This window comes from Ursus americanus, chromosome 31 (assembly GCF_024610735.1).
Source record: "Ursus americanus isolate L20-20 chromosome 31, mUrsAme1.1.p, whole genome shotgun sequence".
NCBI lineage: Eukaryota > Metazoa > Chordata > Mammalia > Carnivora > Ursidae > Ursus > Ursus americanus.
In genome coordinates this window covers 24,993,957-25,017,147 of record NC_142157.1, presented here as the reverse complement: position 1 = coordinate 25,017,147, position 23,191 = coordinate 24,993,957, and the positions used below count along the sequence as shown (strand labels likewise).

The 23,191-nt window shown below is 39.8% G+C and overlaps 1 protein-coding gene across 1 annotated transcript in view; it reads left to right on the top strand.

The window, feature by feature from the left end:
• Positions 1–23,191, top strand: part of PRPF18 (pre-mRNA processing factor 18) — a 119,868-nt gene that overhangs the window by 22,887 nt on the left and 73,790 nt on the right. The window lies entirely within an intron of this gene.

The window sequence follows — 23,191 nt, the reverse complement described above, 5'->3', positions numbered from 1 at the left end:
ACAGTTAAAATAAATTAGAGAGGATAGAAATGTTGAGAGGAGGGTGCAAAGCAACCAGAACTCTCATAAATTGCTGGCGTAATGTAAAATTATAAAATTGCATTGGAAAAGGTTTGGTAGTTTCTTATAAAGTTATCCCTTCCTTTGAGCCAGCAATCCCGCTCTTAGGTATGTACCCAAGAGAAATGTATACCAATACAGATACTTGGACAGGAATACTTCTGGCAGCTCTCTTCCCAATAGCCAAAATTTGGAATAAAATATTTATCAGTAGGAAAATGGATTTTAAAATTTTGATATAATCATACAGTGTAATATTACTCAGTGATCAAAATCTACTATTTACACGTATAACAGTATGGCTGAACTTCATAGACAATATGCTGAGTGAAGAAAACTGGTGTACATACTGTATGATTCCATTTATGGGAAGTTTTAGAGGAGGCAGAACTACTTTATGATGGAAAAAACTCAGAATTACTGCCTCAGGTGGGGTTAACTGGTAAGGGACACTAGGGATATTGGGGGGTTATGTAGATGTTCTACATCTTGATGGAGTGTGGGTTATGCAGGTGTATCAATTAATCTAAATTGTAGACTGTTGACATGGACGATCCTAAGGAATCTACAAAAAAAGATGAGAATTTAGCAAGGTTGTAATATGTGAATTCAATATTCAAAAATCAATTTTAATTTAATTTTTTTTAAAGATTTTATTTATTTATTTGACAGAGACAGAGTCAGCCAGCGAGAGAGGGAACACAAGCAGGGGGAGTGGGAGAGGAAGAAGCAGGCTCATAGCAGAAGAGCCTGATGTGGGGCTCGATCCCAGATCGCCGGGATCACGCCCTGAGCTGAAGGCAGACGCTCAACCGCTGTGCCACCCAGGCGCCCCTAGTTTAATTTAATTTTTAAAAAAGATTTTATTTATCTATTTGACAGAGACAGCCAGCAAGTGAGGGAACACAAGAAGGTGGAGTGGGAGAGGAAGAAGCAGGCCCCCAGTGGAGCATGGAGCCTAATGTGGGGCTCGATCCCAGGACCCTGGGATCACGCCCTGAGCCAAAGTCCGATACTTAACGACTGAGCCACCCAGGCGCCCCCAATTTTAATTTTATATACCAGCAGCAAACGATTGGAAATGAAAAAATTTTTTGAGGGGGAGAGTGCATGTGCAAGCAGTGGGGGAGGGGAAGAGGAAGAGGGAGTCCTAAGCAGACTCCAGACTGAGCAAGGAGCCGATGTGGGGCTTGATGCCATGACCCTGAGATCATGACCTGAGCTAAAATCAAGAGTCAGACACTTAACTGACTGAGCCACCCAGGCACCTTGGAAATGGAAATTTTAAATTCCATTTACGGTAATGTCAAAATTTACAACATTTAGGAAGAATTTAGCAAAAGCTATGCAAGATCCCTATCCCGGAAACTACAAAATACCTTTGAGAAAAAAATTAAAAATATCTCAAGAAATGGAGAGAGATGCCATGTTGAAGAATTGGAAGACCCAATATTGCCAGTGTGTCACTTCTCCCCAAATTGATTTCAATCCCACCAGGCTTTTTTTGTAGAAATTGAGTAGCCAATTGTATTTTGGTAGAATTGCAAAGGACTTAAAATATTCAAAGCATTCTTGAAAAAGAACAACATTAGAGGTGTTCCTCAGTTGCTTAGTGATCATGGGCTGTCCTTTTGCCTACAGAAATAAGACATTAAAAAATAATAATTAGAAACTTAATGTGTATGAATAGGGCTATTGTCTGGTGGGCTTCACTGTAGGGTAATTGGCAGACATATAGTTGTCTTATTGGAAAACCACCAAATGCAAATGTCTCTGCATGTTTTCTCCAGGAGGGATAGGTGTAGGTGAGGGGTGGTGGTGTGGTGCAGTAGTGGTTGGTGGTATAAGGCTGGGAGATGACAGTGGGACAATGGACCTTGAATGATATCATTCACTATGCAGACTTTCAAGCAAAAATGTCTCAGGGTCATTGCTTCATTGCCTTCCTCCACAGTGTTTACTGTCCTGGCCAGCGCGTAGAGTTAAGCTTCTCCAAAAATACAGTAAACCTCTTACCCCTTCTGTGGGTTGATAAAGGAGTTTATGGAGTATGGGAGAGATTTTTTTATAGACACTTTAATCCCATTCTCACACCCACCTCCTGTCTTATTTGGTGTCTCTAATGTCCAGGCCTTCCCAGGGTTCTTTTAGGTGAATTGGATTGTTTTGTTGGTATGCTGTTGCCGACAAGTACGGTTGTGGATTTTTTTTTAGCTTTCTCCTGTCTTGCTAGAAAGATTTCCACTCCACCATCTGTTTTCTATTTTCCAAAATTTCATTGATAATACTTATCTGTTGTTTCCTTCCCTTCCCCCCCTTTTTTCTGTGGTTTTGCATTTTTTAATTCTTTACTATCATTTTTGTTTGGTTTCAGGAGTGAGCAGGTAAAAATACTTAATTTGATCTTTAGTTTAATCTACCATGAAAAACTGGAAATCCTTCTGAGCTTTCCTAAAAGGTAATGTGATTTGGACCAGTTGAGAGTGAAGGGGAAGGTATCACAATTGGAGAGAGATGCCGCAGATGGAGAGAGGGGACAAATACAAAAGATATCTAGTTATCATTTTTTAACCCCGACCTATTACTTTATATTCTTGAATATATACCCCCAATGAACATGAGTATTTAATCATTCTACTATATAAAGAATGAAAAAAATTTTTTTTCTGCACAAACCCATGTGGATAATTGTAAAATAATATGTTTTACTGTTGTTCAGAAGTCAATTCTTCCTCAACAAAATATTAGCAAATAAAATCAAACAATGCATAAAAAATGATATACCACAGCCATGTGGGATTTATTCCAGTTATACAACGCTAGCTCAACATTTGAAATCAATTAATGTAATCCATCACATCAACAGTCTAAAGAAGAAAAATCATCTGCATATTGATAGATGCGGAAGATCTGACACTTATTCATGGTGAAAACTCTCAAAAACTAGGCATGGAGGGGAACTTCCTTAACTTTATAATGAATATCTATTAAAAAACCTACTCAACAGCATACTTAATGATGAGAAACTAAGAAACTAAGTACTTTCCCACTTGATTGGGAACATGACAAAAATGTACTCTCTCACCACTCCTATTCAACATCATACTTCAAGTCTTATCTAATGGAATAAGACAAGAAAAGGGGGGAAAGATAAACAGGTTGAGAAGGAAGATATAAAACAGTCTTTCTTTGCAGATGACTTGGCTCTCTATGTAGAAAATCTCAAAGAATCAACAGCAAAAAAACCACCTGAAGCTAAGTGGTCATAGCAAGGTTGCAGGATACAAGGTTAATATATGAAAGTCAATTGACTTTTTATGTACTAGCAACAAGCACATGGAATTTGAAATTAAAAACATAATACTGTATATGTTAGCACCAAAACTGAAATAGATCAAAGAAGATCTGAGTGAATGGAGAGATACTCCATGCACATGGGTAGGAATACAGAGTATGTCAACATGTCAGTTCTTTCCAACTTGATTTATAGATTTAATGCAATCCTAATCCAGGAATAGAGAGCCCAGAAATAAATCCATTCAAATATAGTCATCCTAGAGAAAGGAGCAAAAGGCAACTTAATGGATAAATAATAGTCTTTTCACCAAATGGTGCTTGAACAACTGGATACTCCATGCAAAAAATGAATCTATACACTTTTCACAAAAAAACCTCAAAATGAATTATAAACTTAAATATACAGAACTCATAGAAGATAAAATAGAAAATCTAAGTGACTGGTTTTGGTGATGACTTTTCAGAGAAAGCACCAAAAGCATGATACATGAAAGAAAAAATTGATAAATTTGACTTCCTTTTAATAAAAAAACTTCTACTTTGCAATGGACACTGTTCAGAGAATCAAGTAAGCCAAAAATTGAGAGGAAAATCTTTGCAAAATACATATCTGATAAAGGATTGGTATCCAAATATGTAAAGAACTCTTAAAACTCAATAAGAAAACAAGCAGTTCAATTTTTTTAATGGACAAAAGATCTGAACAGTCACATCACCAAAGAAGATATACAAATGGCCAATAATTATATGAGGAGGTGTTGCAAAAAGGAATTGCAAATTAAAACAACAACAAGATACCGCTATACATCACTATACATCTATTAGAACGGCCCAACTCCAAAACACTATAACACCAAATGCTACTGAGTATGTGGAGTAACAGGAGCTTGGTGGTGGGAACACAAAATAATACAGTGAGTTTGGAAGACAATTTAGCAGTTGTTTCTCATTTTTTGTTTTTGTTTGATTTGTATTTTTCAGGAAGCCTAAATATACTCTTACCATATGATCCAGCAATCATGCTCCTTGGTATTTACTCAAATGAGCTGGAAATTTAACATTCACACAAAAATCTGCACACTGTTTATAGCAGCTTTATTCATAATTGCCAAAACTTGGAAGCAAACAAGATGTCTTTCAGTAAGTGAATGGATAAATAGATTGTGGTACAACCAAACAGTGGAATATTATTCAGTGATGAAAAAGTAATGAGTTATTAAGCCACAAAAAGACATGGAGGAGACTTAACTGCATATTGCAAAATGAAAGAAGCCAATCTGAAAAAGCTACATAGTGCGTGATTCCAAATACGTGACATTCTTGGAAAGGCAAAACTATGGAGAAAATAATATCAGTTGTTTCTAGGGATCAGAAGGTGGGAGGAAAGAATGATTAGGTGGAGCACAGGGATTCTTAGGAGAAACTATGATACCGTAATAGTGTATATATGCCATTATACGTTTGTCAAAACCCATAGAATGTACAACACAAAGTGTGGACCCTACTGTAAATTTGGACTTTAGATAATCATAATCTATCAATATCGGCTCGTCAGTTCTGACAAAGGCACTATACTAATGCAAGATCTTAACAATGGAGGAAACGGGGCGGAGGGGAGAGGGGGTATCTGGGAACACTGTACTTTCTGCTCATTTTTCTAGAAATCTAAAACTGCCCTAAAAAGAAAAAAAGTCTATTATTTTACATATGTTTACATATTTTTTTACGTGAACTACACCCAGCGTGAGGCTTGAACGCAGGACCCTGAGATTGAGAGTTGCATGCTCTAGGGACCCAGCCAGCCAGGTGCCCCAGTCTATTATTTAAAAAAAAAAATAAAGAAAATATAAAGAGGGACGAGGCTATTTAAAAAGCCAAGTCCATGAGGAGAGAGTCGTAGTGATGGAAGTGATGTTTACGCATGTGCATATGTTCATCAAAACTCATTTAACCATACACTTAAGATCTATGCATTTAACCACATGTAAATTTTATCTCAATAAAAAATCAACTCTGTATTATTATCTGTGCTTAATTTGGCTGTAGTCAACTAAATATATGATGCAAAACTGAAAATTTTAAAGGAAGCAAGACTCAGCTATAAATAAGTGTTCTTGACCTTGAAGAGATGCTGCAGTGTTCTTGAGGGTCATGAATAGGTGGAGAAGGGCTCTCTCAAATGAATTTCCTTGGGTAGCTGTCTTCTTTCAGGTTAGCTAATATGTAGAGGGGAAAATTCTAGCTCCAGCTTTCATTGCTCTGTGGCTTGTTTTTGATGCCTCTTTATACCTTTTCTTTCGGATTTAGTCAGAAGGGAAATGCCATCTCAGGTTTGAGCCCACACATGATGGAAGTCTTGGTAGAGAAGCATTGTTGTGAACTTGTTCTTGAAGGAAGTGAGGGGTCTGCATAGGCAGAGAAATTGAGATTCACAGCAGGAGGGGTGGCCATGATCTACTGGTGAATGCTAGTGAACAAGAAAGAGGCAGAGCTTGGGGCGCCTGGGTGGCTCAGCGGTTAAGCGTCTGCCTTCGGCTCAGGGCGTGATCCCGGTGTTCTGGGATCGAGCCCCACATCAGGCTCCTCCGCTGCGAGCCTGCTTCTTCCTCTCCCACTCCGCCTGCTTGTGTTCCCTCTCTCGCTGGCTGTCTCTCTCTCTGTCAAATGAATAAATAAAATCTTAAAAAAAAAAAAAAGAGGCAGAGCTGACTGGACTCAACAAGAGAAGGGTTGGATTCAGGATCCATGAGAGATAAGTACTTAAACATAATGAGAAATGTGGTTTGGTTACATAATCTTGGAATAATTGGGAAAAGATACATTTATCTTTATCTCTCTCCCATACTCAGGAGTTGAGTGACCTGGGTTTGTTTCAATGGCTGTGATGGTTAACTTTATATTGGCCAGGCTGTGGCTCCCAGTTGTTTGGTCAAATACGTTTGGAGGTTGTTTGTTCAGTGACATTAGCATTTAAATTAGTAGAGTTTTGAGTAAAATGGTTACTCTCTGTAATGTTGTGGGCCTTGTCCAATCAGATGAGGGTCTTAAGAGAAAATGGCTGAGATTCCCCAAAGAGGAAGAAATTCTACCTCCAGGTTGCCTTTGCACCAAGACTGCAACATCGGGGCGCCTGGGTGGCTCAGTCAGTTGAGCGTCTGACTCTTGATTTTGGCTCAACTTGTAATTGCACCGTTGTGGGATCGAGTCTCAGACCGGACTCCGCACTCAGTGTAGAGTCTGCTTGAGATTCTCTTTCTCCCTCTACCTCCGTTCCTCCCTCCGCTCGTGTTCTCTCTCTCTCAAAATAAATGAAATCTTAAAAAAACAAAAAACAAAAAGCAACAACCCAAACAAACTGCAACATCAGCTCTTCCTGGGCACCAGTCTGCTGGCCTGCCCTGCAGACTTTGGACTTGTCAGCCTTCACAATTGCATGAGCCAATTCCTTAAAACCAATCTCTCGGTGTATTCATATAGACTGTTGGTTCTGTTTCTCTGGAGAGCCCTGACTAATACAATGTCTAATAGTCCACTGCCAGCTCTGAATTCCTCTTGCCTCCTTCTGCTCTCGACCCAAATCAGCTTCCAGCTGATTCTTAATTTATGGAAAAATAGACAATTTACATTGAGATACCGTTTGTGTGAAGTTGATAGGGCATTATATATCTTTTTAATACTGATAATGCCTCCGGGCCAAAAGAAAGGAGTGCTAAATGTTGGTGGATTGCACCATACATATGCATTTGATTATCCATACATCGGTATGTGTTTTCACTTAATTTGGGTTTTGGTTGGAGGCACTTTCTGGATGTCAGTGTCTGCCAGCTGCAGATAGGGGGCGCTTACCACCAGCAGGCTAAGTCTTTGTGGTCTTGTAATAAATAATCTTCCCAGTCCCTGGGTAGTACATCAAGAACCCACATCCACTAGTTCCAGACAGTCTGCTGCTCTGAACCAGACATCTCACGTGGTGATTCCCCCAAAACCTGAATACTTACAAGCCTGCCTGCTCCTTGCAGGCACAGACTCTCCTACTGTCCCTTACATGGGCCTAGTTTATACAACTGGGCTTCTCCCCTGGTTCCCTGTTTGCACTCTAGTACTCTTGTAGTTCTGGAACGGTGCCACAAACTAAGACCAATTTGGCTGGGCTCTGATCCCCGGTCTAGTTTATGTTGGCTCCTGTACCGTGGGTATCTGATACTGTTCACCCCACTCTAAGTCTCATTCAACCTGGATAAACTTCTCTTGAACTTTGATTTCTGGTTCTGCTTGACTGTGTGTGTTACCACCCCTCAGGGACCATCAGTACCATGTCCTTACTGGACAAGACCTCCTGGGTGGATCCAACTTAAACTGGACCCAAGTTGTTCTTGCTCCAGTGGACATCGTGACATGCATTTAGGGACCCAGTATTGTTCCTGGGTTGGTGAACCATGAATCTAGTCTCACTGGCTCCAGTTTATATCCTGGTTCCTGCTGGTTAGCCTTTGGGGACCTAAGATGCTTCACATTTTGGTCTGTAAAGGTTATAGAGTAGTCCAATCATACCACATGGGAGATAGGTGAATAAGGATATCTTAAGTAGGAAAGTGACATGATGAAAGTGGTATTTTAGGGTAATTAATTTCTCAGTGTTATGCAGGACAGTTTGGAAGCAAGGGAGACTGTCTAGCGTGTTAATCTATTAACTCGGAGATGTGATGCTTAAGATCAGGCCTAGAGTGGTAGTGAATAGAAGAAGAAGTAGAGAATCTAAACACTTTAGGCCAGTAAAAAGCTATTTGCATAAAGATGTTCACTGCAGAATAATTTATAACAGCAAAAACTTGCAGTGACCTAAATATCCAACAGCAAGGGAATGATTTAAGTAAATTTTGGTTGTAGCCCACTTCATGAAATGTTATATAGCTAACTAAATAAACTGTCAAGAAGGCTATTCATCAAAATGGAAAAGTGCCTATGACATAAAATTCAGGGGAAAAAAGGATACTGGCAATGCAAACTGGTACGGCCGTATGGAGGTTCCTCAAAAAATTAAAAATAGAATTACCATATGATCCAATAATTCCACTACTAGATATTTACCCAAAGAATAGCAAAACACTAATTTGAAAAGATATTTGTACCCCTATGTTTATTGCAGCATTATTTACAATAGCCAAATCACAGAAGCTGCCCAAGTGTCTACTGATATACGAACAGATAAAGAACATGTGGTGTATACATGCAATGGAATATTACTCAGCCATAAAAAAGAATGAGATCTTGCCATTTGCAACAACATGGATGGATCCAGAGGGTATAATCCTAAGTGAAATAAGTCAGAGAAAGACAAATACAATATAATTTCACTCATATGTGGAATTTAAGAAACAAAACAAACAAAAGAGACAAACCAAAAAACAGGCTCTTAAATGTAGTAGAACAAAGTGGTCATTACCCAAGGGCAGGTGGGCGGGGGGATGAGGGAATTAGGTGAATGGGATTGAAGAGTACCCTTATCTTAATGAGCAGTGAGTAACGTACAGAATTGTTGAATCACTATATTGTATACCTGAAACTAATATAACACTGTATGTTAATTATATGAGAATTAAAATTTTAGAAAGGGTACAAAATATGCATAAAATTATTATAAAGTCTGTAAATATGCATATAAAATATGCACATAAGTTATATAAAGTGATAACAATGATGGTGGTAGAGTTGGAATTATGTATGCTTTCATTTTCTCTACTTCCCAAATGTCTATAACATGGGTATATTAGTTTTAAAGATTCTATAATTCCAGCTTCCTATTAAGACTAATTCTTTCTCTCATTTACATGATTATTTGGACAAATTTATTGGTGCTTTCACGTCTCCTAGGTACTGGAATGAGCCTTGAGTGAGTATAAGCATAGCCATTTTGAGGAAGTCATCATTTCATTTCCAAAAGCAGGTTTGGCTGTTGATGAAAAGTAAAAACAAAGAAGCAACAACAACAAAAACATCTTTTTCCAGGCACTCCAAGGAAGACCTCCTTACTGAAAATCTCTGCATTGGATTTATGTTGATTTCTAACATAGCTGGGCTCTAGTGTTCTTCTGGACAACCAGGTGGCCATAATTTGTACTCACTTTCTCTTCTCCTTTTGCCGTGATGGGAATTAGTGTTGAAATCAGTAAGCCCTAACCATTGTCTTACTGACATGGCATTCACCTGTGCTTTTTTGTCCTCCAATATTGTTCATTTTTACCTTGAGGCAGTGCTAACTTAGTTGGTAAGATCATAGACTTTGAACTAAGGCAAATATGGGTTCAGATTCTAGGTCTTCTGCTCATAGCTGTATGACTTGGGCGAGTTATGTAATCATGCCACGTCTTTGTTTGCTCAGGGTGATTATTACTTTCTTTTGGGGATTGGAGGGTAGTTGAAGCAAGGCAAAGGAAGAGCTATTGATAGAGCCATCACTCAACTTTACCAAGTTGCTGCCGAGGGAGAAGTGCTTTGGCCCAGAGTAGATCCTGTAACTTCCACTCCCCCCTTTCAGGGGAGGTCAGGGCAGGGCTGTGCTCAAAGACCTTATGTCTTTTGACTCAATGGATTCTGGAATATCATCTGCATTAATGACTCTCCTGGGACGTTTGGAAGTCACCATGATCTAGTGCCCAGATACTCTTAGGCAGCTTCAGAATTTATTGAGGACAATAATTCCCAGAGGAGGCAGGGAAGGTGGCACTCTTTGTACACCTTAATGGTGGCAATGATGAACAGGTAAGTGAGTAATCCAGAAATAACCTCGGAATTTATATATAATAGCTCTCTGAACTCCTCTCCCCTGAATGCTCCCTTTTGTGGTATTTATTGCTTTACTGCCACTTCTTTCTGCTATGATCCTGAACCTCTGTGGGCCCAGCTACCAGTCAAATCTATGTAGGAGTTCGGGCTGCTCAGAAACACCTATAGGACACCCTGTAGCATGACAAGGGGCATTATAATACAAGGCCATAGTCAACAAGTACCCAATAGCAAGGGAAATGAGTTAGATGGCAGATGTCCTGGCCATCCTTCTACCACTCTCCTCATCTGTCCTTGTCAGAGAGTCTGCGCCCTTTGTAATGACGAAGTCCATAACTCTGGTTGCCTCCCATATTCAGTTCCTCTGTTCATACATTTCTACCTCAAATTTTAGCATGTGTTCTCTATTATACACCCCAACGACTCACCCCAGCATCTTATATGAGGCCCCAAACAAGTGATTGGTGAGGTTGATGTAGCCACAACCTCCAAGAATAGTTCTAACTCTGGACCAGTGGGAGGGGCCCAGACTGAAGGATGCTCAAAGGGTACTCATACACAGTCCAGAGGGCAACTCCATTTCTGTCAAGAATACCCAAATGGGTGACTCCGGGTCTATCCTGTCTGATAGGAGGGACCTTTTAGAAGAGATTAACCTGTCTGTATCCTTAAACTGGCCAGCTACTCCTAGCACATGAGTCCAATTCTCAATGTAAATGAATTCCTGCTCTGATACATTGTGCACAGCTTAGAATGCCAAATATTTATTTCAGGACTGCAGTCTGCTTTGGGAAGATATTTCTAATGCCTTTGGCTCTTGATCCCTTGCCCCACCTCCTGTTTATGGGCATATACTTGTCCCTCTGATCTCATGCTTGATGCTGTCCTTGGGCATGAATTTTTATTTTTTTTTATTTTTTTATTTTTTATTTTTTTTAAAGATTTTATTTATTTAGTTGACAGAGATAGAGACAGCCAGCGAGAGAGGGAACACCCCCCAGGGAGAGTGGGAGAGGAAGAAGCAGGCTCCCAGCGGAGGAGCCTGATGTGGGGCTCGATCCCATAATGCCGGGATCACGCCCTGAGCAGAAGGCAGACGCTTAACGACTGCGCCACCCAGGCGCCCCATGGGCATGAATTTTTAATTTCTCTTTACAATGACTTTGATTTACCCTTAGGATTACCTCTGCTTCTACCTCTTTGAGTCAACACTTATGGCTGGTCTAACCCTACCCTCATAACACCTGACATTACCTTCTTATGGCAGGTATTTTCACCCTAGCCCTGTTAGTAAGAACCACATATAAGAGACTACATATCAGTCTACCATCTACTGGAAGGACTATAGCTCTCTAGCAATTTTCACCTCTTTTACCCCCTAAAGCCCAGTCTAGTAACACTCAGGGGAAAGGTTTATAGAGAACAGAGTCAGAAACCATTCAGGTATGAACACTTTAAGACTGCCAGGGTACAGCAAAAAGAGGAGTGGAGTGCAATTAGGAAGCTGTAAATAATACATTCATCTAACTATCTTGCTCATGGACTCTGCTCTCTGCACTTTGTTACCTATGTTTCTTCTCTATCTGTTCCTGACTCTAACCTGTTTCCTCTTGGCTGGATCCATGAACTTGCTGGCTATTCTTCTTGACAGCTCTTCCACGTTGCATTTTGACAATAGCTCTTATTCTCTGTCCCTCACCTGTCCTCCACCCTGCCTCTCCAGGGTGGAATGATCAGGTTCTCCTCCACCAACGGCTACTCTTTTCCTTGTTTCATGGTCTAGATATCTTTGAATAGGGCTAATACCCCCTATGGGGAATTTAGAAGAAAGGTGGTTAAGTGACAGGAGAAGGGGATGAGGCAGAGGTAATAGGAAGTGGGAAAGAGTGAAGCCAGGGAAGAGCCATGGAGGGAGAGGAAGAATTATAAGGTCATTCAGGTAATATTTGGGGGATAAAACATTTGAAGGAATGAAGACAAATGGTAAATGGGATTCTCTGAGAACAAAAGTAAAGTATGTGGAGGTGAGAGTTGAACAAAGGAAAAGAAAATGGGCGTAATAGTCAAAGGGGAGGTGTGTGGCAGGAGTGAGTGTCGGTAAGGTGAGATACAGGGCCATTCCAAGGTGAAATGATAAAGGTGGGCAACTGAAACATTAAGCAGAGGACTCCCATTAAAGGCGGCTGTCATAGTTCTTGTCTTGAAGAAAGGGATATTCTGAAGTTTGTTTGTTTATGTGTTATCTTTTTTTAATCAACACACCAACCTAATTCTTTTAGGTTGGTATTATTATTATTCCTCATTTTACAGGGGCTTGAACTCACAATCCTGAGATCAAAAGTCACATGCTCTTCCGACTAAACCAGGCAGGCACCCCAAGAAAGGGATATCCTCAAAGATGGCTTAAATAAGTACAAAAATAACTAGACAACAAGGTAGACTATTAACCACAACCAGAAAAGTACAAATAAAGGGTAATGAGGTATAGAAAAAAGGATGCCATGGCAGTCAACACTTAGTGCTGTGCCTTGTATGGAGTATACGCTCAACAAAACCATTTCAGTAGAAGAGCTGATGTTGGAAAGGGCACACGTGTGCTTTTGAAATTGCACAGCTGATGTTTAATTCTCTATTAATGATTCTCAACAATGGATGCACATAAGAATCCTCTGGGAAGCCTTTAGAATGACTAATATCTAGACTCCACATTCAGAGATTCTGAGTTCTTGGGCCTGCGGTAAGGTATGGGCATTAGTATTTTTCTAAAGCTCTCAGATGATTCTAATAGCCAGCCAGGATGAGAAACCTCTGGCCCATGTGTATATTTTTTTTCTTTTGGAAGGTTAAAGGGCTTAGAATCAAAGGATAGAAATGCAAATTTGGGAAATAGGAGGTATGGATTCTAGATTTAGCACTAGTGCCCATGAATATATCTTGGATAATTTCCCGTCGGGGTGCTTGGGTGGCTCAGTTAGTTGGCTGTCTGACTCTTGATTTTGGCTCACTGTGGAGTCTGCTTGTCCCTCTCCCTCCCCCTCTGCCCCCACCTCGGCCTTGCTCCCGCACGCTTTCTGTTTCTCTAAAATAAATAAATAAATATTTTTAAAAACTTCTTTTCATCAATACAATAAAAAAATGGTATATAAACTCAGGGTAATATACTGTTTCTGTCCCTTGTCTCTCTCAGGAGTTTGGGGAATTAAACTTGAGGATTTTTCAGTAGGAAGTTAGTATGTAAATACATTTAAATACTATAATCAATCAAAGGAAAATCATGGGGTTTTTTGGGTTTTGTTTTTGTTTTTGTTTTACTTTTTTAAAAATTGAGGTTGAGGCATCTGGGTGGCTCAGTTGGTTAAGCATCTGCCTTAGGTTCAGGTCATGACCCTAGGATCCTGGGATTGAGTCCTGCGTCTGGCTCCTTGCTCAGCAGGAAGTCTGCTTCTCCCTCTGCCCCTCCCCCTGCTCATGTTCTCTCTTGTGCTCACTCTCTCTCTCAAATAAATAAAATCTTTAAAAAATTGAGGTAAAATTGACATGTAATATTAGTTTCAGATGTATCGTTATTTTTGGTAACAAAAATCTATTATGATTAAGAGTCCATTTATCACATTTAAAAAAATATTTTATTTATCTATTTGACACACATAGATACAGTGAGAGAGAGAGAGAGAGCACAATCAGGGGAGAGGGAGAAGCAGACTCCCCACTGAGGAAGGAGCCCGACGTGGGGCTTGATCCCAGGACCCTGGGATCATGACCTGAGCCGAAGGCAGATGCTTAACTGACTGAGCCACCCAAACACCCCCATTTATCATATTAATTTATGCATTTTGACATCCATCATCTCATTTGTTTCTCTCAAAATCTTTGCCAGTTAAGTATTATCTTTATTTTACTAATGACTGACTTACAATCACACCTCCTTTTGTGACAAAGCCGCTCTCTATTTTTCTTTCTTCAGTCTTAGGTACCCTTCTAAACCTTTGTTGACATGGTGTATTTTACGATGAGTCAGTAGTATTGGTTTAATGTAAAGCGTAAAAACTGTAGCTCTGTTCAACCAATAGCCTAACTGGCAGGATGGTGGAACAGAAATAAAATATATTGAGGAGGATAAGTAAGTCAGGAGAAATTGGCATTTGCCACTGGCCATTGCTAAACAGATTAAAAAGACAAAAAACAGTAACAAACTACAATAAACTATTCAGGTTTTAGCATCATAACTGCTAAATAAATGTTGAAAGAATGAATAAATTAATGGGTGAATTTTAAAATATTTATGGAAATGACCATAATGATACATAAAATCATTGAATACTTACGCATGCCAGGCACTATGTTTAGCCCTTTATATGTATTATCTCTCTCTCTTTTTTTTCTCTTTAAGATTTTAAGTAATCTCTACACTCAGTGTGGGGCTTGAACTCACAAGTCCAAGATCCAGAGTTGCATGCTCCACTGACTGAGCCAGCCAGGTGTTATCTCTTTTTAATCAACACACCAACTTAATTCTTTTAGGTAGGTATTATTATTATTCCTCATTTTACAGATGAAGAAACTGAAGTCCAGAAAGATTAGTTATATGCTGAGGCTCTGTCCTTCAGCTAAGGTCCCCAAGGTCCTTAGCTACCGAATTTCATAATGCAATTGGCTGACCCTACTCCTCCTTGAGCAAGCCAGGCCCAAGCGCATCTATTTGTCTTTTCTGTTTGTGGTGCCACCTGCTGGATATGGGACCTGCTCTTGTTCCCTTTCCCGACCACTATCTCTTCCAGCCATTTCTAGTAGTGACTTCCTGTTCCAAAGTCTGTCCGCACTGCTTGCCAGGGTGCCCCTTCAGCCTTAATTGGGGACAGGAATACGTGGCCACAGGGTTGATAATTTCATACACAGCATGGAGACTCTGGCCGCCCAGGCATGGATTCCAGTCCTCTGGATTCTGCCTTGGCTCTCATCTCTTCTGTCTTACCCTTGTCAGCCACAGCAAAAACCTGGGTATCCTCTGTCCAGCCATTCTGCAGTTTGTCGATTCGGTGGGAGCCATCAGTTCTAAGGTGCGCCATTAAAAGAAATGTACTACTAAGAAAAATAAACCCACCCAATTATTATTTTATTTTTATTTATTTCTTTTTGGGAGGGTACGAGGGGCGTGTGCAGACGAAGAGGGAGAGGGAGAGAGAGAATCTTAAGCAGGTTCCACACCCTGGGTAGAGCTGGACGCAGGGCTTGATCTCACAACCCTGAGATCACGACCTGAGCCAAAATCAAAAGTCGGACACTTAACTGAGCAAGCCACCCAGGTGCCCCATAAACACACCCGATTGTAATGACATGATGTCACCAGTTGAAAGATTCATCCCTGTTTCAGAGAAGTTAAAATGTGTAAAAAAAAAAAAAGAGCATCTTAAAATTGCTGAAATAGAGTGTATAAATGTGTTCTGATAGATTTTTCTGACACTTAGAGGCCGTTCATAACCAGCTTTTCTCATGACCACTGCTATTGCCAATTGCAATGTTGTCCCTCCTTTCAGGTGCTGTGAACTGTAGCAGCTTTTGTCACAACTAGGGCTTTCCTCAAAAAATTGGTGAAGTGGGTATATTTTGGGGTGTGGTGGTTCATGCAGGAGAAGAGAATGGTAGAGCAAGCTAAGAAATGGATGCAGTCAGAACGTGGAATATACCAGATGAGAGGGAGTTTAGGGAGGTTCTTGAAGTGTCTCTTTTAGCACTTCGTGATACGTAATATTTCCATCTTCCCCCCAAAAAAGTTCTTTCCTGCCCCTTTGTAGTCAGTTGCCAGCCCAAACCCCAGCTCCTGGCAGTCACTAATCTGCTATCACTATAGTTTTAACTTTTTAAAAACCGAAAAACTGGTGGCTTTTAACTTTTTAAAAATTGGTGGCTCAGTCGGTTAAGCATCTGACTCTTGATCTCCGCTCAGGTCTTGATCTCAGCACTGTGAGTTCGAGCCCCACATTGGTGTCCATGCTGGGTGTGGAGCCTGCTTAAAAAAAAAAAAAAGAATTCATGTGCATGGAATCATGCAGCGCATGGTATTTTGTGTCCGAGATATTTCACTTAGCATAAGGTTTTGAAACTTTTTCATGTCGCTGCCTGTCTCAGCTGTTAATTCCCTTTTATTGCAGAATTGTACTCCTTTGAATGGACTGTACCACAATTTATTTATCCATTTATCAGTTGGTTTATATTTGGGTTGTGCCCCACCCCAAGTGGGGGCACAATTCAGTCTTTCACCATCTAATATGATATTAGCTGTATGTTTTTTGTAAATGCTATTTTTCCGAGTTTGCTGTCTTTAGCTGTGGGTGTCGGATTCTGTAAAATGCTTTTTTCCTCTGTCATTTAATACAGTCACTTGCTTTTCTTCTTTGGCCTATTGATATGGTGGATGACATTGTTTGAGTTTTGGGTGTTGAACCACACCAGAGGTGTGGTATTCTTTTTAGGTATATAATTCTTTTTATACACGGTTGGATTGAATTTGCTAACGTTTTGTTAAGAAATTTTGTGTCTTAAGTTTATGAGAGATGTTGGTTTATTGTTTTCTTTTTCTGTGCTGTCTTTGTCTGGTTTTGATATCAGGGGAACACTGGCCTCATAAAATGAGTTGGGAAGTGTCACCTCCTTTTCCATTCTCTGAAAGAAACTGTCCAAAATTTGTGTTAATGCTTCTTTAAATATTTGGTAACTTCTTCAATGAATCTATTAGGGCCTGCAGATTCCTGTTTATATCCCACAGATTTTTATGCCCTGTGCTCTAATTTTCAATCAGTTCAAAATACTTTCTAATTTCCTTAGTAATTTCTTCGTTGATTCTATGGGTTATTTATAAGGGTGTTTAATTTCCAGTATTTGGGGATTTTTCTTGTTATCTTTCTGTTACTGATTACTAGTTTAGTTTGTTATCAGGAAACATACAGTGCATGGTTTTAATAATTTTAAATTTATTGAGACTTGTTTAATGTCCCAGAATATGATCTGTTTTAATGCGTATTCCAAATGGACTTTAAAAGAACATGTATATATGGGCGCCTGGCTGGCTCACTTGGTGGAGCATGTGACTCTTGATCTTGGGGTTATGAGACGAAGCCCCATGTTGGGTGTAGAGCTCACTTTAAAAAGATAAATAAAAGAGCACGTATGCATTCTGATGTTCAGGGTAGAGTGTTCTATAATTTTAATTAGCTCACGTTAGTTTGGATAGTGTTCAAGCCTACTGTATTCTTACTGATTTTCCGTCCACTTATTCTATCAACTACTGATAGTAATGTATGGAAATCTCTACTTATAATTGTGGACTTGTTTGCTTCTTTCAATTCTAACAGTTTTTGCTTCATGTATGTTGATACTACGTTATTAAATACATACACATTTAGGATTGCCTGTCCTCTTGTTACTTCAAAATCTTTATCATTATAAAATATCCCTCTTGCTCCTTAATAATATTCCTTATTCCAAAGTTTACTTTGTCTGATATTACTATACCACTCCCAATTCTTTTTATTAATGTCAACATGCATATATCCTATCCCATCCTTTTACCTTTAACTTACTCGTGTTTTTAAATTTAAATTAGGATTCTTGCAGACATCATATAGCTAGGTCTTGTTTGTTTTTTTTAAGTCCACCTGATAATCTCTGCTTTTCAATTATACTGTTTAAGCAATTTATATTTAATGCAATTATTGATTTAAGTATTTTTTTTTACCTTTCTTTTAAAGAGATTAAACAATTAGGAAAAATCTTTTATATTTTACCCACATGTTTAACATTTCCATACTATTCTTAGTCCTTCTGCATCATTTTTCTTTCATATGAAGAACTTCAACATTTCTTTCTTTTTAAAAGATTTACTTATTTGTTGTAGAGAGGGGGAAGGGGCAGAGGGGGAGGGAGAGGGACAAACAGACTTGGCCTTGAGTGCTGAGCCCCATGTGGGGCTCTATCTCAGGACCCTGAGATCATGACCTGAACCGAAACCAAGAGTCGGATGCTTAACTGACTGCGCCACTTGGGTGTCCCAAGAACGTCAACATTTCTTGTAGCCTAGTCTTGCTGATGAATCATCTCAACAGTTTTTGTCTTAAAAAAATCTTTAGTTTGTTTCCATTTTTAATGGATATTTTTGGTGAGTGTAGAATTCTAGGTTGGCAGTTTTTTCCTTCAATACTTTAAAAATGTCATTCCTTTTTCTTCTAGCTTGTGCCATTTCTTTTTTTTAAAAGATTTTATTTATTTGAGAGAGGGAGAGAGAGCACAAGCAGGGGGAGGGGCAAAGGGAGAGGGAGAAGCAGACTCCCTGCTGAGCAGGGAGCCCGATGTGGGACTCGATCCCAGGACCCTGGTATCATGACCTTAGCCAAAGGCAGACACTTAACCGACTGAGCCACCCAGGTGCCCCTAGCTTGTGTCATTTCTAATAGGAACTCTGTAATCATTCTTTCCTTTGTTCCTCTCTACATAATGACTTTTGGGGGCAGCTTTAAACATACTCCTTTATCACTGTGTCCCACAGATTTGATTATGATGCACTTTGGTGTAGTTTTCTGTTGAGTTCATGAGATTTTTTTGATCTGTTTTCTAGTCTTCATCAAATTTGGAAAAATTTTGGCCATTGCTTCTTGAAATATCCATCCCCCCAACCCCTGCAACTGACTTCCTGGGGCTCCAATTACAGATACGTTAGACTGCTTAATATCATTCCACTGGTCATCATGCTGTATTACTTTTTCATTTCATTTCAGTTATTGTGTTTTTCATCTCTAGAAGTTCCATTTGGTCTTGTTTTCTTCCCTTTCTCTCTTCATTATATTTATGTTTTCCTCTGCATTCCTGAGTATCTGGAGCATATTTATAATAGCTGATTTAGAAGCTTTGCTAGTTTATCATCTCTGTCATTTCTAGGTTTTTTTATATTGATTGACTTTTCTCCTGGCTATGGATTATATTTTCTGCATGTCCGGTCATTTTGTTTGGATCTCAGGATACTGGATTTTTATGTTTTGGGGTGCTGGATTTTGTTGTATTCCTTCAAAAATATTGGCCTTTTATCTGACAGACAGTTGAGTTAGTTGGAATTGGTTTGATCCTTTTGAGGCTGGCTTTTCTGCTTTGGTAGGGTGAGTCAAAGCAGTCTTCAGTCTAAGAAAATTTAGCCCCCCTCCGTGGGTGATTCCCTTCTGAAGACTTCATCCCATGTCTGGAAAATTCCTATCCCTGTGTGAGCTCTGGACATTGCATGTCCCACTGCTTTATGTTGGTTCTTTGCTCAGTCTTGGGAATTTCAACTATATATATGCAGATCAGGATTCAGCCAATGATTTGAAGGGTCTCCTCTGCAGATCTCTCGAGATCTCCCCCCGGCCCCCCTTTTCCTTCTAGTACTCTGCCCCCGCAAACATACCTTCCTCAATCTGCCAGCACTCTTTCCTCAACTCAGTGAGACAACTGGGCGCTGTTTAGATTTCCTATACCTGTGCCGTGTCCTGGAAACTGTCTCCATGTACTAATCCTGGGCTAGGACTCACCTCAGTTGTTTTCCTTCTCTTAGGAATCATATGGCCCTTTGTGCGTGTTGTCCAATGTCTGAAAAATAGATAATTTTCACATATCTTGCCTGTTTTTCTAGTTGTTTATGGTGGGACAGAAGTTCCTATAGCAGTTAGTCCTTCAGGCCAAAAGCAACAGTCCACTATACTTTTCCACCATTTTTGTGACTGTTATTGAAAATGCATGCTTCAGGGGCGCCTGGGTGGCACAGCGGTTAAGCGTCTGCCTTCGGCTCAGGGCGTGATCCCAGCGTTATGGGATCGAGTCCCACATCAGGCTCCTCCGCTATGAGACTGCTTCTTCCTCTCCCACTCCCCCTGCTTGTGTTCCCTCTCTCGCTGGCTGTCTCTATCTCTGTCAAATAAATAAATAAAATCTTAAAAAAAAAAAAGAAAATGCATGCTTCTATATGATCTTCAAGGTCATTATCTCCAGTTATGAAAACCCTGCTCCATATTATAAGTGAAACATGGAATTTATATATTAGCTTTTGAAAGTTGACATTTGCTCTGAATGTACAAAAGCAATAGCACGTTTGCTGACGCATTGGCAGGAATCAAAGCGGTGTCGCTAAATTGCGTGAGGAGCCCTATTCTTCATCCGCCTGCAGTCACACGCACAAAAGCGTTTCACTTAAAAAATGTTCTTAATAAAAAAGTAAAAATTAATTTTACCAACTCTTGACACATGAGTAGGCATCTTTTTAATATTCTGTGTGATGAAACAGGAAGTACACATAAGCACTTCTGCTGTGTACTGAAGGATGATGGTTGGCCGCAGGAAAGGCTCTGTGTAATTGTTTGAATTGCAGACTGAACTAGCTCTTTTTTCGTGGGGTGCTACTTTTACTTAAAAGAATAACCAGTGGACAAATACCATTATTCAGATTTGGGTATTTGGCGGATGTTTTCTTGCAAACAAACAAAGTGAGCCTGTCTTTCAGAGAAAACAACTGATAATATTTGTTGCTAGTGATAAAATATGAGCTTTCGGGGAAAATGAACATTTTACAATTAGTAAATTGTGTCTGCCACCATGAGCTTCATAGCTTCCCAATAATTAAAAGGCTTTTCTGAAGAGATTCCGGGGGTGATATTAATGGATGTGATTTCTAAAATATTGTGTAATAAAGTGTGTCAACATTTGGAAGATTCACATGAATCGGTGAACTAAGATTTTCCAAATGACCAATGCATGATGATACAACATTATGTGCATGTAAAAGAGCCATTCAAAGTTCAAGATAGGCCAATGGACTTTAGTATAATGGAGCATGAAAAGTTTTTCAATATGTAGGACACCTGGGTGGCTCAGTCAGTGAAGTGTCTGATTCTCAATTTTGGCTCAGGTCATGATCTCGGGGTCGTGAGATCAAGCCCCGTGTCCACCTCCACGATGAGTGTGGAGCCCGCTTAAGATTTTTTCTCTCTCCCTTTCCCTCTGCCCCACCCCTCGTGCTTGCGAACGCCAGCTCCCATGCTCTCGCCGTCTCTCTTAAAAAAAAAAAATTTTTTTTTTTAAAGTTCTTCAATACGGTTTCAGATTACAGCTAACTTTTAGGAGACTACCACTTGTCATGTTTGGGTGTAGTATCAAAGAAAAATGTCCACAATTATCTGACAAATCATATTCTTCCTGGGGGCCTGACTGGCTGCGACTCTTAATCTGGGGGTCATGTGTTCAAGCTCCATGTTGGGTGTAGAGTTTACAAAAAAAAAAAGTCTTTTTTTTTTTAATGTTTATCTTTTATCTTTATCTTTTCCAAGTACGTATTTGTGTGATGCTAGACTTTCTTCCTGTAGTTCAGATGAACTAACCTATTGTAACAGATTGAATGCAGAAGCAGATCTGAAAATCTGGATTTCTTTCTTTCTTTCTTTCTTTCTTTCTTTCTTTCTTTCTTTCCTTCCTTCCTTCCTTCCTTCCTTCCTTCCTTCCTTCCTTCCTTCCTTCCTTCCTTCCTTAGGTCTGACACTAAAGAGACTTACAATAATGTGAAAGAATACCACTCTTCTTCCTAAATTTTTTGAAAATATGTTTTACCAAATAGATTATTTATATGGATATATAATAATATGTTGTTATTTTAAAATGAATTAATAATTTGACATTTTTTCCTGTTTTAATTTCTAGGATGGTAAATATTGATAGTTCTAACCTATATAAACAAAGCCTTTCTGAAAAATTCAAGCATTTTTAAGAATAGAAAGGGGCTTTGTGCCAGAAAGTTTGAATTATCTGTTCTTTAAAGATTGCATGCAGGGAAAACATTGGGATCTGGTGCTTTTTGAAAGGGGGGGATCTATCATCACCTTGTTTTCTTTCCACTGTAATTGCTTATTTCAGTTTCATACTTTTAGTTGAACAATTTCGGTAAGTTTTTATTAGGAAATTGCATCTTGTATGTTTTTTAAAATTTATTGCCATTGTGTTTCAGGTAGTATTTCTCACATTTCCTTTAAGGCTTTTTCTACTCTAGGTTATTTCTCCTTTCTTATTCCTAAACTTGGATTTTTTTTCTCCTGAACCCACTCTTTATTTCACTCAGTGTCCACATCCCACTAATAAAACAGCACAAAAGCTTTGGGACTAAGGGAATACAGGGGAAACCACAGCAGACAAGCACTGTCCAGGAAGAAGGAAAGGGGGCTGATGGATGTGTGGGCTGTCCTTGTTTGATCGCTGCGGAAGTTCCAGACAAAGCGAAATCAGTGGGGTTTGCCTGCTGGTCTCTCAGTCTAGGCTTCACAGGGCTGTTGTTTGTCGATCCACCAGGATCCAGGCCTTTCTTCTCAAATTTTAGCATCCTTAACTTCAATTTTGCTTGTGTTACCAGATTTGGATCAGGCTCTGGAGTAACTGGCTAAGCCTATTCCCAGAATTGGCTGATGTGAAAGCTAGACTGCCAATTTAATAGTTCCCTAACTAATGACCCCGAGTACTGGTGTCTGCCGATCAATGCATTGCTTTCTTTGCGTGCAAGTGTTTACGGTGTCCTAGAGACTATTCTTGGAGATGCATCTGTAAGGGATGAGGAAGGCAGGGTTTGGTGGAGGGAGTTGCAACTCAGATCTCCTGTGACCCCACGAGAGCTCTGCAGTGAGAATGACTCTTTGGGATGCTCTAAGTTGAGGCAGTGAGACGGGCCTTGGAATCCCCACATCAGTCAGTCGTTGGTTCTGGACACTGCCTGGGAGGGCCTGTAACCATGGCCGAGGCAGGTCCCTGCAACCTGGGGCTTTGCCCAGTGAGGGATGCACTGGGCACCCCCTGTTCCCAGCAGATGGGGGATGGGTGCTTGGGCCCTAAAGAGAGGTCCTGGGCAGAACACCACAGCATTCACTACAAACACATTGGTTGTAAGATACATCCTGAATTCAGAAACGTTAACTGTGAAGAAAGTGGTAGAAATATGTTGTAAAGATTCAGTAGTGTTTTTTGGTATAGAGATGCAAGCTGGACGCCAGGATGAATCCAA